The sequence below is a fragment of the Vicugna pacos genome, chromosome 8, assembly GCF_048564905.1.
Source record: "Vicugna pacos chromosome 8, VicPac4, whole genome shotgun sequence".
Taxonomy (NCBI): Eukaryota; Metazoa; Chordata; class Mammalia; order Artiodactyla; family Camelidae; genus Vicugna; species Vicugna pacos.
Genome location: NC_132994.1, coordinates 41,597,609 through 41,611,700, shown reverse-complemented (window position 1 = coordinate 41,611,700; position 14,092 = coordinate 41,597,609).

Sequence of the window (14,092 nt, the reverse complement as noted above, 5' to 3'; positions counted from 1 at the left end):
GGTGGGCCCAATGCAGCAAGAATCCTCATAAGTGAAAGAGAGAGGAAGGAGAGTGAGTGTCAGAGTGATGGGATGTGGGACAGACGTGACTGGCTGTTGCTGGCTCGAAGGATGGAAGGGCCTGAGTCCAGAATGCAGGCGGCTTCCAGAAGCCAGAAAAGCCAAGGAAACAAATTCTCCCCTAGAGCCTCCAGAAGGGATGCGGCTCTGCTGTTTGCCTTGATTTTCGCCCAGTGAGATCCATTTCGGACTTCTGATCTCCAGAACTGAAGGTAATACACTTGTGGTGTTCTGAGCACTAAATTTGGGGTCATTTGTTACAGCAACCACAGAAACCTAACACAGGGCAGAAGTTGAAAACCAATATTCTCTGGAAAGCAGTGAACTAGAGGTCCCAAGGCTTCCTGTTTGGATAATTTACATACCTCATTTGACCCGACCACAACCCCACTAGAATGTAAACCATTTTATTCATGAGTCAGCTGTGTGAGGGCAAAGTCTGTGTTTCGTTCACAGCCCCGTCCTCAGCACCTGTTTGATGAATGTTGTTGACTTCATTACTCAGGAAATAATCACTCTGGACCAATCCAGTAGGTGTAATGTAACCGGCAGGCATGATTATCTTGGTTAGAAATGACTGACACGTTTGTTTATCGCTGCTCTCCCCATCCTCTTCCAAACCACTGTGCTCCCGAGCCACTTCTCTGATCCAGCCTTAGCCACCCCTACCCCTCTCCCAATACTCCTCCATTTTCTAAGCCGAGTGATCTTTTGAAAACACATATTGGAGCAAGTCTTCTTACTCCCAACACCGGTCCTGGGACAGAGATGTTGCCTCCGTCCTGAATGTGTTTCCTCCCCCACGCTTCCCTCACAGTACTTTTAGGTAACTCCTACTCATCCTTCATTTTCCTTATCAAAGGTCACTTCCTCTGGGAGGCCTTCTGAACCTACCCTGCCAGATTCATTGCCCACTCCTCACCCTCCCACCTGCTCTCATAGCATCCTTCACTTTTCCTTCACCACATGTATCACTGACTTCTCAACACCTAGCCCCAAATTTGCAATTAAGAAAGCAAGGCACCCTTGTGGCATAGATTAACTCAGTGAAGTTAAGTGATTTCCCCAAAGGCACACAGCTTGTAAGTGCGGGAGCCAGGAAGAGAACGCAGGTGTTCTGACTTCCACGTTTCCATGATTCCACATGGCGTCTCTAAGCAATTCCTGTTGGGGTGTCTGAAAAACAGAAGAGGCAGCACTACCAAGACTGGAGCACTGGGTGCAGCAGAGCTGAAATGCAGAAAAGTAACGGACTCGGACAAGCCAGCCGGGCACATGGATGTTAGACACGGGGCCTCTGGCTTTGAGCACAGTGTGTTTCCTGGTCCAGGAGGAGGAGAGGCAGGGCTCCCCAGAGAGCATGACAAACCCCAGACAGATAACTTAGAAAATGGCACATATTTACCAGAATTTGCAGTCAGATGTGTGCATGAGAACAAGAAGACTATGAAACGAGAGTTAGCAAATTGTGAGTCCCATTGTTAGTATCTGTCAAGGACTGAATTCTCTCCAAATTTATATGCTGAAGCCCTACCCCTCAATGTGACTGTACTGGGCGATAGGACTCTTAAAACATAATTAGTATTAAAAGCAGTCATAGGATTGGGGGTCCGAATCCAATAGGACTGGTGGCCTTAATGGAAAGAGAGAGATAGGAAAGACCATGTGAGGACACGGGGAGAAGGCGACCGTCTACAAACAAGAAGAGAGCTCTCACCAGAACCCGACCTGCCAGCACCCTGACCTCAAAACTGTGAGAAAATAAAGTTCTGTTGTAAAAGCCACCCAATCTGCTGGATTTTGTCATGGAAGTCTGAGCAGGCTAAGACAATGCCCAAATGTTTGTAGCATTCATTTAAATTGTGCAATGGTTCTAGGTAAGAAGATTACAGCCAAATTCATTTCAGCTAAAAGGGTTTGAGTGGATATCTGCTCTTTTTCCAGCTCAGCGTCAATACCCCCTATTCTTTTAGTAATAGCACCTGATTTTCCTTTGGAAAACTCTGAATCTCTTCCCATTACCAGCCGTCACTGCAGCGGTCTCAGTGGAACTGTCAATTACGTCATACCTTCCTCTTGCCAAAAAGTGGCCCATGCCAGATGACAGCAGAAATTAGAAAGTTGAGCACAGTGATGAGATCTGAAAAATACTGAAGATAATTTATTTTCTTTGTTTTTGTATATATATTTTTATTGAAGTAGAGTCAGTTTACAATGTTGTGTCAATTTCTAGTGTACAGCACAATGCTTCAGTCATACATATACAGACGTATATTCGTTTTCATGTTCTTTTTCACCATTAGTTACTAGGAGATATTGAATACAGTTCCCTGCACTATATAGTATGAACTTATTGTTTATTTTATATATATATTAGTATCTGCAAATGTCGAAGTCCCAGTTTATCCCCTCCACTCCTCCCCACCCCGGTAACCACAAGTTTGTTCTCTGTATCTGTGAGTCTGTTTCTGTTTTGCAAGTAAGTTTGTTTGTCTACTTCTTTTTCAGAGTACACATGTAAGTGATATCATGTGGTATTTTTCTTTCTCTTTCTGGCTTACTTCACTTAGAATGACAATCTCCAGGTCCATCCATGTTGCTGCAAATGGCATTATTTTATTATTTTTTGTATGTCTGAGTAGTATTCAATTGTATAAATATACCACAGCTTCTTTATCCAGTCATCTGTCAATGGAAATTCAGGTTGTCTCCATGTCTTGGCTATTGTAGATGGTGCTGCTATAAACATTCTATTCCATTGATCTATGTCTGTTTTTGTACGAATATTACACTGTTTTGATTACTGTAGCCCTGTAGTATTGTCTGAAGTCTAGGAGGGTTACTCCTCCAGCTTCATTCTTTTTCTTCAGTATTGCTTTGACAATTCTGGGTCTTTTGTGATTCCAAGTTTTAGGATTATTTGTTCTAGTTCTATGGAAAATGTCTTGGGTAATTTGATAGAGATCACATTAAATCTATAGATTGCTTTGGGTAGTATGGCCATTTTAACAATATTGATTCTTCCAATCCAAGAACGTGGGATATCTTTCCATTTTTTAAGTCATCTTTAATTTCCCTAGTAAATGTTTTCTAGTTCTCCACATATAAATCTTTCACTTCCTTGGTCAGATTTATTCCTAAGTGTTTTTTTTTTTTGGATATAATTTTAAAAGGGATTGTATTTACTTTCTTTTTCTGATATTTCCTTGTTAGTGTAAAGAAATGCAACACAAAAGAAACTACAGGCCAAAATCACTGATGAACATAGATGCAAAAATTCTCAACAAAATATTAAACAGAATCCAACAACACATAAAAAAGATACACCATGATCAAGTTGGGTTCATCCTAGGGACACAAGGATGTTCAACATATGCAAATCAATCAACATGATACGCTACATCAACAAGAGAAAGGACAAAAATCACATGATCATTTTAATAGATGCAGAAAAGGCATTTGGTAAAATCCAACACCCATTTATGATAAAAACTCTAACCAAAGTGGGTATACAGGAAACATATCTCAACATAATAAAAGCTATTTATGAGAAACCTACAGCCAGCATAATACTCAATGGTCAAAAGTTAAAAGCCTTCCTGCTAAAATCTGGAACAAGACAAGGATGTCTACCCTCACCACTTCTATTCAATATAGTATTGGAAATCCTAGTCATAGAAATTAGACAAGAAAAAGAAATAAGAGGAATCCAAATTGGAAGAGAAGAGGTAAAATTGTCCTTATATGCAGATGACATGATGCTGTATGTAGAAAAACCTAAAGGTTCTACACAAAAACTACTAGAGCTGATAAAAGAATAAGGCAAGGTAGCAGGAGCTAATCTATTTTGATAGTAGTACCTAGGAAAAACATCCTGCCTGATATGTTTCACTCTGTAGATCCCTAGAGCTACCTAATTCCAGCCCTTTCCAAAGTCTGGTTGGTCCATTGGTTCTTCACTTTGGTGAGACACCCAATATCCTCACAGTAAATTCTTTTCTAGTTTCAATCAGTCAGATCTGATGTTGGTTCCTTACCATCAAAGAAGCTTTGACTAATACGTGGTTCTGTCAAATCTGTGCTACTGATTTTTTTCTTAATGCTAATATGCTTATGTTTATACAATTATGCCACTAAAATGCATATGCATTATTGAAAACTATGGTTTAGAAAGAATTTATTTCAAAAGAGTTTAGTGATTAGTGTACCAAAGAGAAATATACTATGTTTCTGGAAATATGCTTCTGACTTTTTTTTATTAACAGGAGAACCCGAATATTTAGGGCTTAATGCTAATGTCTGAGTAACTCCTCTGAAGTTGATGAGATTTGTATTCCAAAACATTTACAGACCAATGAGTAGAATAAAGAGGGTAATATATGTTTCAACATTAAGATGGTGTGGATATCACAGACCTGAGAAATAGTAGGATTCACCTAGCAAGTCAAACTCTAATCTTTCTTTTGCATGAAGTTTGGATCTAGGCTTATTATTTTTCAGTCTATTTCAGCTGTTCTCCTGAAGATCCACATCAAAGATCTGGAGCCAGACAGTGAATCAGCGGGAGCTCGGAGGGCAAATTACCATGGATTCTGTGGTAACATTTGTGAACCCAGGAAACTTGGCTCTCTTTTATAGGCTTGGTACATTTATACTTTTCAATTCTGATGAAGAGGAATGGAGGATGGGGAGATGCTTGGTGTGCAAGGCTGAATATTTAAGAACAATTTGTTTGCTCACTAAAATAGCCCTGATATTTAAAATTATTTTTAAAAACACTTTAATTTGCATTTTTGTCGTGCAGCATATCCATTTTACAAAAGGACTGTATAAAAAATATCCATAGAGATTTAAAGAACATAATACACTCCCATGGCATTTGAGAAACAGAGCATGACCAGTGCCTCTCTCCAATTACTTCCCGATCCTTCTCCTATAGAAAGAGCTACCAGCTTATATTTTGTATTGATCATTCATTCTGTTACTTTTCTTCATAGTTTTATCTCACATATATGAACTCTAAAGAATATATTGTGCATATCCTTTATGACTTGCATCTTTTGTTCAACATTGGTTTTTAGAGTATTAAGATTGATGCATATGCCTTAGTTCATTCATTTTGCATAACTATATAATTTTCCACTTGATAAATACATCATAATTAGTTTATTCATTTATGGATTATTTTTACAATCTTGCTCTTAAAAGTGAGGCTTCTGTGAACATAGTTTTGCACACATGCAATAGAAAGTATCTTTGAAGTATATACTGGGAGTGGAATTGCTAGATCACGGGTTGTACAGAAGTTCAGCTTTCCTAGGAAATACAAATACTTTTGACACATTTGTGCCAGTTTATACTCCCACGTGCGGGTGACAGTTTCCATTGCTCAATGGCCCTGATACCTCTCTCTCTCACCAGAAGGATGACAAGAGGATAGGGGACCCACACAACATGGTTAACTGTTCTATCTTGAATTTTCCCCATGTGGTCCTAGTGAGTGTAACTGTATCCTTTTCATGACAGAGAGTGGTGGACTTTTACATTTTTGGCAGTCTGTTAGATGTGCAAGGGTAGCTCTGGTATCTTGCATCTGAGATGGTTCTCAGTGGATCTTACCTCTTAACAGTCACCTCCGAATATACTGCACTCCCACAGTAAATACAGCTCATCTGTGTAAACAATAAGATATTGCAGAAATGATGAACTATGATTTCTGAGGCAAGACCACAAAGGACATCACAGCTTTGCCTAGCTTCCTTTTAGATCACTTGCTCTTAAAGAAACCAACTGCCATGTTGTAAGGATATTCGGGCAGTTTGCCCGCATGGCAACAGCCAACATCAACTTGCTAGCCATATGACTGAGCCATCTGGGGAGCAGATCTTCCAGTCCCAGTGAAGCCTGCAGAAGACTACAGCTTAGCCAATTCTTTTCTTACTTGGAGGTACAGTTGATTTACAATGTTATGTAAGTTTCAGGTGGACAACAGAGTGATTCACAATTTTTAAATATTATATTTAATTTATAGTTATTATAAAACACTGGCTCTATTCCCTGTGCTGTACAGTATATCCTTGTCTTAGCTAACTTCTTGGGTATAGTCTCATGGGACATCCCAGCTGAGCCACTCTCAAATCTCTGACCCACAGAAACTATGAGATAATAAATGTTTATTACTGAGTTTAGGGGCAAAGGAAAACATAACTTACATGGCTCATTTTTATTTTAGTTTGAATTTCCCTCATTACTAATGAGGTTAACATGTTTTCCTATGGTTATGAATTTTTTGTCTTTCTCTTGAGTAAATTTCTGGCTCATGTGTTTTCTTCATGTTTGTATTGGTTTGAGGTTTTTCAAATTGATTTTTTGATATTTTTATATTCCAGAGACTAATTTTTTATTGATAATAAGGGTTGCAAATATCTCCCAATTTGAGGGTTATCTTATTATTCCCCTTACTGTGTCTTTTGATGATCTGAAGTCTTAATTTTAATGTAGTTGAGTGTATTTATCTTTCCTGGCATAGTTTGCACTTTTGTGTCTTCTTCCTTACTCAAGAATTTGAAGATATTCCCTTTATGCTACTTCTAAAACTGTATGATTTTGCATTTCACATTAAGTCATTGACCACCTAGATTGACTTTTGTTTATGGTATAAGGTTAGGCTCTATTTTCAGATATTTAATAACATATGTGGGCAGTAAATTGTCCTTAAGCCATTTACAAATTAGTCTACTCTTTCCCAATAATTTGTGAAAATCCAGTTTCCATATATCCATATTTGGGGATTTCTTTTTGGACTCTATTATGTTCTATTGTTTCATTTGTCAATTTGTCTCATCCTGTATCAACATTATATTCTTAATAATATGTCATCTCATCCGGTAATACAAGTCTTTCCACCTTCTTCTTTGGTCTTTTATTTTTCCATTTCAACTTCACAAATCAGCTTGTCAAATTCCACAAAAACCACAGTGGTACTTTTGTTTATTGGGTTTCATCAAATCTATAGATCAATTTGGGAGGAACTGAAATCTTTAGAGGACAGAGTTCTATCCATAGACATTATATATCTTTCTATTTATTTAACAAATCCTTTAATATCTTTCAATAAAATTTCATTTTCTTCATAAAGGGAATCACACATTTTTATTAGATCTATTTCAAGTTATTATATTTCTATGCCATTGTAAACAGTATTTTAAAACAAGGTTTTCTAAATAATTATTGCTTATGTACAAAAACAGTTGACACACATGTGTATATACATACCTTTTTCTATTTACTTTGCATCCAGCAACTCTGATAAACTCTTTTCTATTGTAATAATTTGTGGATTATTTTCTTCATGGACAATCATCACCTGCAAATCATAATCATTTTGTTTCCATTTTAATCTCTGAACCTTTTGTTTTTCATGTCTCACCACACAGTGCTGAATAGAAGTGGTAATAATGGGCTCTCTCGTCTTGTCTCTAATCTTAAAGGGAATGGTTTCAACATTCTAACATTAACTGTGACGTCTGCTGTAGGCTTTTTGTACGTGCTTGTAACAGACACGGTGATATGCCTCTGAGGTCCCCCTTCTGAATTAAAGCGACTCTTCCAGCAGCTGGGAGCACGGCTAGCAGATAGCCCTGGAATGTCAGCCCTCAGCTGAAGAGAGTCGACCTGCCCACATCACGCCCATTTCCTGGGGCAGCTCACTGGGGTGGCTGGTTGACATGAAGTATAAACGCCAACCTGCTCACCCCAAGTCAAGCCATCTCCACAGGGACACACTCATTCCAGAGCTCTCTTTAGGGTTGGCCACGGCTTTCCCTGAGGCTACACTGCAGCCCAGCTACTTCCGTCCTTTCTCCTCCGCAGGTGCTGACACCAAGAACACTCCCTAATAAATTTCCTGCATGTTAACCTCCGTCTCAGACTGTTCTTCCTAAGGAACTCAAGCTATGACAATGACTGTTTTCAGTTTACCCAAAATTTTTCTAATCTAAATGAATGTCAAGTTTTTCTAATTTTTTTCTGCATCTGTTGAAATAATCACATGATTTTTCTATATTAATTTGTTTATAAGATGTCAGACAATTTAAAAGTAAAGAAACTTAAAAGACATATTACTAAATGAAAGAAGCCAGTCTGAAAAGGCTACAAACTATACGATTCCAACCAAATGACGTTCTGGAAAAAGCACAGCTACAGAAACAATAAAAAGATCTTGGTTTCCAGGGGTTTGGGGAGAGGGAGGGAGGGAAGGATGAATAGATGGAGCATGAGGGATTTTTAGGGGAATGAAATTACTCTGTGTGATACTATAGTGGTGGCTACATGTCATTATGCATTTGTCAAAACCCACAGAATTTACAACATCGAGTGAACCCTAATGTAAACTATGGACTTTGGTTGATAATAATGTGCACATGTTGGTTCATCAATTGTATGATATATGCCACACTGATGAGGGATGTTAATGGTAGAGGAGCATAGATGTGTGGGTGGGGAGGGCTATGTGTGAACTCTCTGTATTTTCTGCTCAATTCTGCTGAACCTGAAATTGCTCTACAAAAAAAAAAAGTCTATTAATAAATTTTTATAAAGTAAACCAATACTACATTTGTGGGACAAAGGCAATTTGATCATAACATACTGTCTTTTTATGCATTTTCAGATTCAATTTGCTGATATAAATTTTGTTTAGAATTTTTATCTATGGTCACAATTCAGATCGGCCTATTTGGGAGTTTTAGGGGATTTTGGTTTTGTTTGTATTATTTTTGTCTAGTATTAGTAATCTTCTTATTAGTATCTGTGGTCATGACTGAGATTGGCCTATTTTGGGGGTTTGGGGGTTGTAGTTTGCTTGGAATGTCTTTGCCTGGACTTGGCATCGAGGTAATTAATGTTGGCTTCATTAAGTAAGTTGGGGAATAGTCCCTCCATTTCTAGTCCTTGACAGGGTTTGTGTAAGGCTGAAATTATCTAAAGATCAAATTTTCTTTGTGCAAAGGTTTTTAACTACTTCATTTCTTCAATGGGAATAAAACTATTCAGATTCCCTTTCTTCTTGAGATAGATTTTAGAAGTTGTATTTTTACAAGAATGTATTCATTTCATCTAGATTTTAAAATAATTGACTTTTTTCTCATGATTTTGACATCCTTAGTCATATCACTCTTTTTGTTCATGATATTATATAAGAATGCTCTCCATTTTTGTCCTTAATTTTCCCGGAGGTTTGCTCTTTTTTCCGGTTTTTTCAAAGAATCAGTTTTAGATTATGTTGATCCTCTCAGCTGTAAGTTTGCTTTCTATTTCATTATTTTCTGCTCAAATTGCATTACTTTTTTCTTTTTCTTTCCTTGTGTTTATTCTCTTCTTCTTTTTCTTTTTTTTCTTTTTTTAACATTTTTATTTATTTATAATCATTTTACAATGTTGTGTCAAATTCCAGTGTTCAGCACAATTTTTCAGTCATTCATGGACATATACACACTCATTGTCACATTTTTTTCTCTGTGATTTATCATAACATTTTGTGTATATTTCCCTGTGCTATACAGTGTAATCTTGTTTATCTATTCTACAATTTTGAAATCCCAGTCTATCCCTTCCCACCCTCTACCCCCCTGGTAACCACAAGTCTGTATTCTCTGTCCATGAGTCTATTTCTGTCCTGTATTTATGCTTTGTTTTTGTTTGTTTGTTTTTGTTTTTTAGATTCCACATATGAGCGATCTCATATGGTATTTTTCCTTCTCTTTCTGGCTTACTTCACTTAGAATGACATTCTCCAGGAGCATCCATGTTGCTACAAATGGCATTATGTTGTTGGTTTTTATGGCTGAGTAGTATTCCGTTGTATAAATATACCACCTCTTCTTTATCCAGTCACCTGTTGATGGACATTTAGGCTGTTTCCATGTTTTGGCTATTGTAAATAGTGCTGCTATGAACATTGGAGTGCAGGTGTCATCCTGAAGTAGATTTCCTTCTGGATACAAGCCCAGGAGTGGGATTCCTGGGTCATATGGTAAGCCTATTCCTAGTCTTTTGAGGAATCTCCACACTGTTTTCCATAGTGGCTGCGCCAAACTGCATTCCCACCAGCAGTGTAGGAGGGTTCCCCTTTCTCCACAGCCTCTCCAGCATTTGTCATTTTTGGATTTTTGAATGACGGCCATTCTGACTGGTGTGAGGTGATACCTCATTGTAGTTTTGATTTGCATTTCTCTGATAATTAATGATATTGAACATTTTTTCATGTGCTTTTTGATCATTTGTATGTCTTCCTTGGAGAGTTGCTTGTTTAGGTCTTCTGCCCATTTTTGGATTGGGTTGTTTATTTTTTTCTTATTGAGTCGTATGAGCTGCTTATATATTTTGGAGATCAAGCCTTTGTCGGTTTCACTTGCAAAAATTTTCTCCCATTCCGTAGGTTTTCTTCTTGTTTTATTTCTGGTTTCCTTTGCTCTGCAGAAGCTTGTAAGTTTCATTAGGTCCCATTTGTTTATTCTTGCTTTTATTTCTTCTAGGAGAAAATTTTTGAAATGTATGTCAGATAATGTTTTGCCTATGTTTTCCTCTAGGAGGTTTATTGTATCTTGTCTTATGTTTAAGTCTTTAATCCATTTTGAGTTGATTTTTGTATATGGTGTAAGGGTGTGTTCTAGCTTCATTGTTTTACATGCTGCTGTCCAGTTTTCCCAATACCATTTGCTGAAGAGACTGTCTTCATTCCATTGTATATTCTTGCCTCCTTTGTCGAAGATTAGTTGACCAAAGGTTTGTGGGTTCATTTCTGGGCTCTCTATTCTGTTCCATTGGTCTGTATGTCTGTTTTGGTACCAATACCATGCTGTCTTGATGACTGTAGCTCTATAGTATTGTCTGAAGTCTGGGAGAATTACTCCTCCAGCCTCTTTCTTTCTCTTCAGTAATGCTTTAGCAATTCTAGGTCTTTGATGGTTCCATATAAATTTTATTATGATTTGTTCTAGTTCTGTGAAATATGTCCTGGGTAATTGGATAGGGATTGCATTAAATCTGTAGATTGCCTTGGGCAGTGTGACCATTTTAACAATATTGATTCTTCCAATCCAAGAGCATGGAATATCTTTCCATTTTTTAAAGTCTTCTTTAATTTCCTTCATCAATGGTTTATAGTTTTCTGTGTATAATTCTTTCACCTCCTTGGTTAGATTTATTCCCAGATATTTTATTACTTTGGGTGCTATTTTAAAGGGAATTGTTTCTTTACTTTCTTTTTCTGTTGATTTATCGTTAGTGTAAAGAAATGCAACTGATTTTTGAACATTAATTTTGTAACCTGCTACCTTGCTGAATTCTTCGATCAGCTCTAGTAGCTTTTGTGTGGACCTTTTAGGGTTTTCTATATATAGTAACATGTCGTCAGCATATAATGACACTTTTACCTCTTCTTTTCCAATTTGGATCCCTTTTATTTCTTTCTCTTGCCTGATTGCTGTGGCTAGGACTTCCAGGTCTATGTTGAATAGGAGTGGTGATAGTGGGCATCCTTGTCTTGTCCCAGATTTTAGTGGGAAGCTTTTGAGTTTTTCACCGTTGAGAACTATGCTGGCTGTAGGTTTGTCATATATAGCTTTTATTATGTTGAGATATGTTCCCTCTATACCCACTTTGGCGAGAGTTTTTATCATAAATGGGTGTTGGATTTTATCAAATGCTTTTTCTGCATCGATTGAGATGATCATGTGGTTTTTGTCCTTTCTCTTGTTGATGTGATGTATTACATTGATTGATTTGCGTATGTTGAACCAGCCTTGTGTCCCTGGGATGAACCCCACTTGGTCATGATGTATAATCTTTTTTATGTGTTGTTGGATTCTATTTGCTAAAATTTTGGTGAGGATTTTGGCATCTTTGTTCATCAGTGATATTGGCCTATAATTCTCTTTTTTTGTAGTGTCTTTGCCTGGTTTTGGTATCAGGGTGATGGTGGCTTCATAGAATGAGTTTGGGAGTATTCCTTCCTTTTCAATCGTCTGGAAGAGTTTGAGAAGGACTGGTATGAGTTCTTCTTTGTATGTTTGGTAGAATTCCCCGGTGAAGCCGTCCAGTCCTGGACTTTTATTTGTAGGGAGGTTTTTAATTGCTATTTCTATTTCCTTTCTAGTGATCGGATTGTTCAAGTGTTCAGTTTCTTCTTGATTCAGTTTTGGTGGACAGTATGTTTCCAGAAACGTGTCCATCTCCTTTAGGTTATCCAGTTTGGTTCCATATAGTTTTTCATAATATTCTCATATGATATTCTGTATTTCTATTTTGTTTGTTGTAATTTCTCCATTTTCCTTTCTTATTTTGCTAATTTGTGCTCTCTCTTTTTTCTTCTTTGTGAGTTTGGCCAGCGGTTTGTCAATTTTATTTACTTTTTCAAAAAACCAGCTTTTGGTTTGGTTGATTTTTCCTTTGGTCTTGTTAATCTCTATTGTATTTAATTCCTCTCTGATCTTTATTATTTCCTTCCTTCTGCTGCTTTTTGGGGCTTTTTGTTCTTCTTTTTCTAATTGATTCAGGTGGTGGGTTAACTTGTTTATTTGAGATTGTTCTTTTTTGAGGAAGGCCTGTATCGCTATAAACTTCCCTCTTAGCACTGCCTTTGCTGTGTCCCATAGGTTTTGAGTGGTTGTGCTTTCATTATCATTTGTCTCAAGGTATTTTTTAATTTCAGCTTTGATTTCCTCATTGATCCATTGTTTTTTCAATAACATATTGTTTAATCTCCATGCTTTTCTTTTTTTCTCCTTTGTTTCTCTGTTGTTGATTTCCAGTTTCATGGCATTGTGGTCAGTAAAGATGCTTGAGATAATTTCTATCTTCTTAAATTTGTTGAGCTTTCTTTTGTGTCCAAGTACATGATCGATACTGGAAAATGTTCCATGTGCACTTGAAAAGAATGTATATTCTATTTTTTGGGGGTGTAATGCTCTGAAAATATCCACCAAATCTAGTTTTTCTATTGTAGTATTTAATTTCTCTGTTGCCTTGTTTATTTTCTGTCTGGAAGATCTGTCTAGTGATGTTAATGCAGTGTTAAAATCTCCCACTATGTTTATATTCCCATCAATATCACCCTTTATCTCTGTTAGTAATTCTTGTATGTACTTAGGTGCTCCTATATTGGGTGCATATATATTAACGAGTGTAATATCTTCATCTTGTATCACTCCTTTAATCATTATAAAATGTCCCTCTTTATCTTTCTTTATGGCCTTTGTTTTAAAGTCTATTTTGTCTGAAATCAGTACTGCAACACCTGCTTTTTTGGCTTTTCCATTTGCATGGAATATCCTTTTCCATCCTTTCACTCTCAATCTATATGTGTCCTTCTCCCTAAAGTGGGTCTCTTGTATGCAGCATATTGAAGGTTCTTGCTTTATTATCCAGTCTGCCACTCTATGTCTTTTGACTGGAGCATTTAGTCCATTAACATTTACAGTAATTAATGATAGATGTGTGTTTATTGCCATTTTGAACTTATCTTTGCAGTTGAATTGGTATATCCTCTTTGTTCCTTTCTTCTTCCTTTTGTGGTTTGGTAATTTTCCTTTGTATTATCATGGATTTTATTTAATTTTTGTGACTCCCTTGTAAATTTTTGACTTGTGGTTACCCTTTTTTGTAAATCTATTAACCTATACCCGTTTTTATTAAACTGATAATAACATGATCTCAAACCCATCCTACTGTTAAAAAAATTTAAAAAAGAAAGAAAAAAAAATTCTATATTTCCCTGCCTCCCTCTCCCACTCTCAGTGATTTGTATGTCTTCTTTTATAATTTCGTGTTTTCTTTATTTGTAATTCATGAGTTATCACCTTTCCAGTTGTGAGTTTCTCATTTCTGTAGCATCCTGCCGCTTTTCTATTTAGAATAGCCCTTTCAATATTTCTTTTAGCATGGGTTTAGTGTTGCTAAACTCCTGCAGCTTTTTTTTTTGTCTGTGAAACTCTTTATTTCTCCTTCTATCCTAAAGGATAGCCTTGCTGGA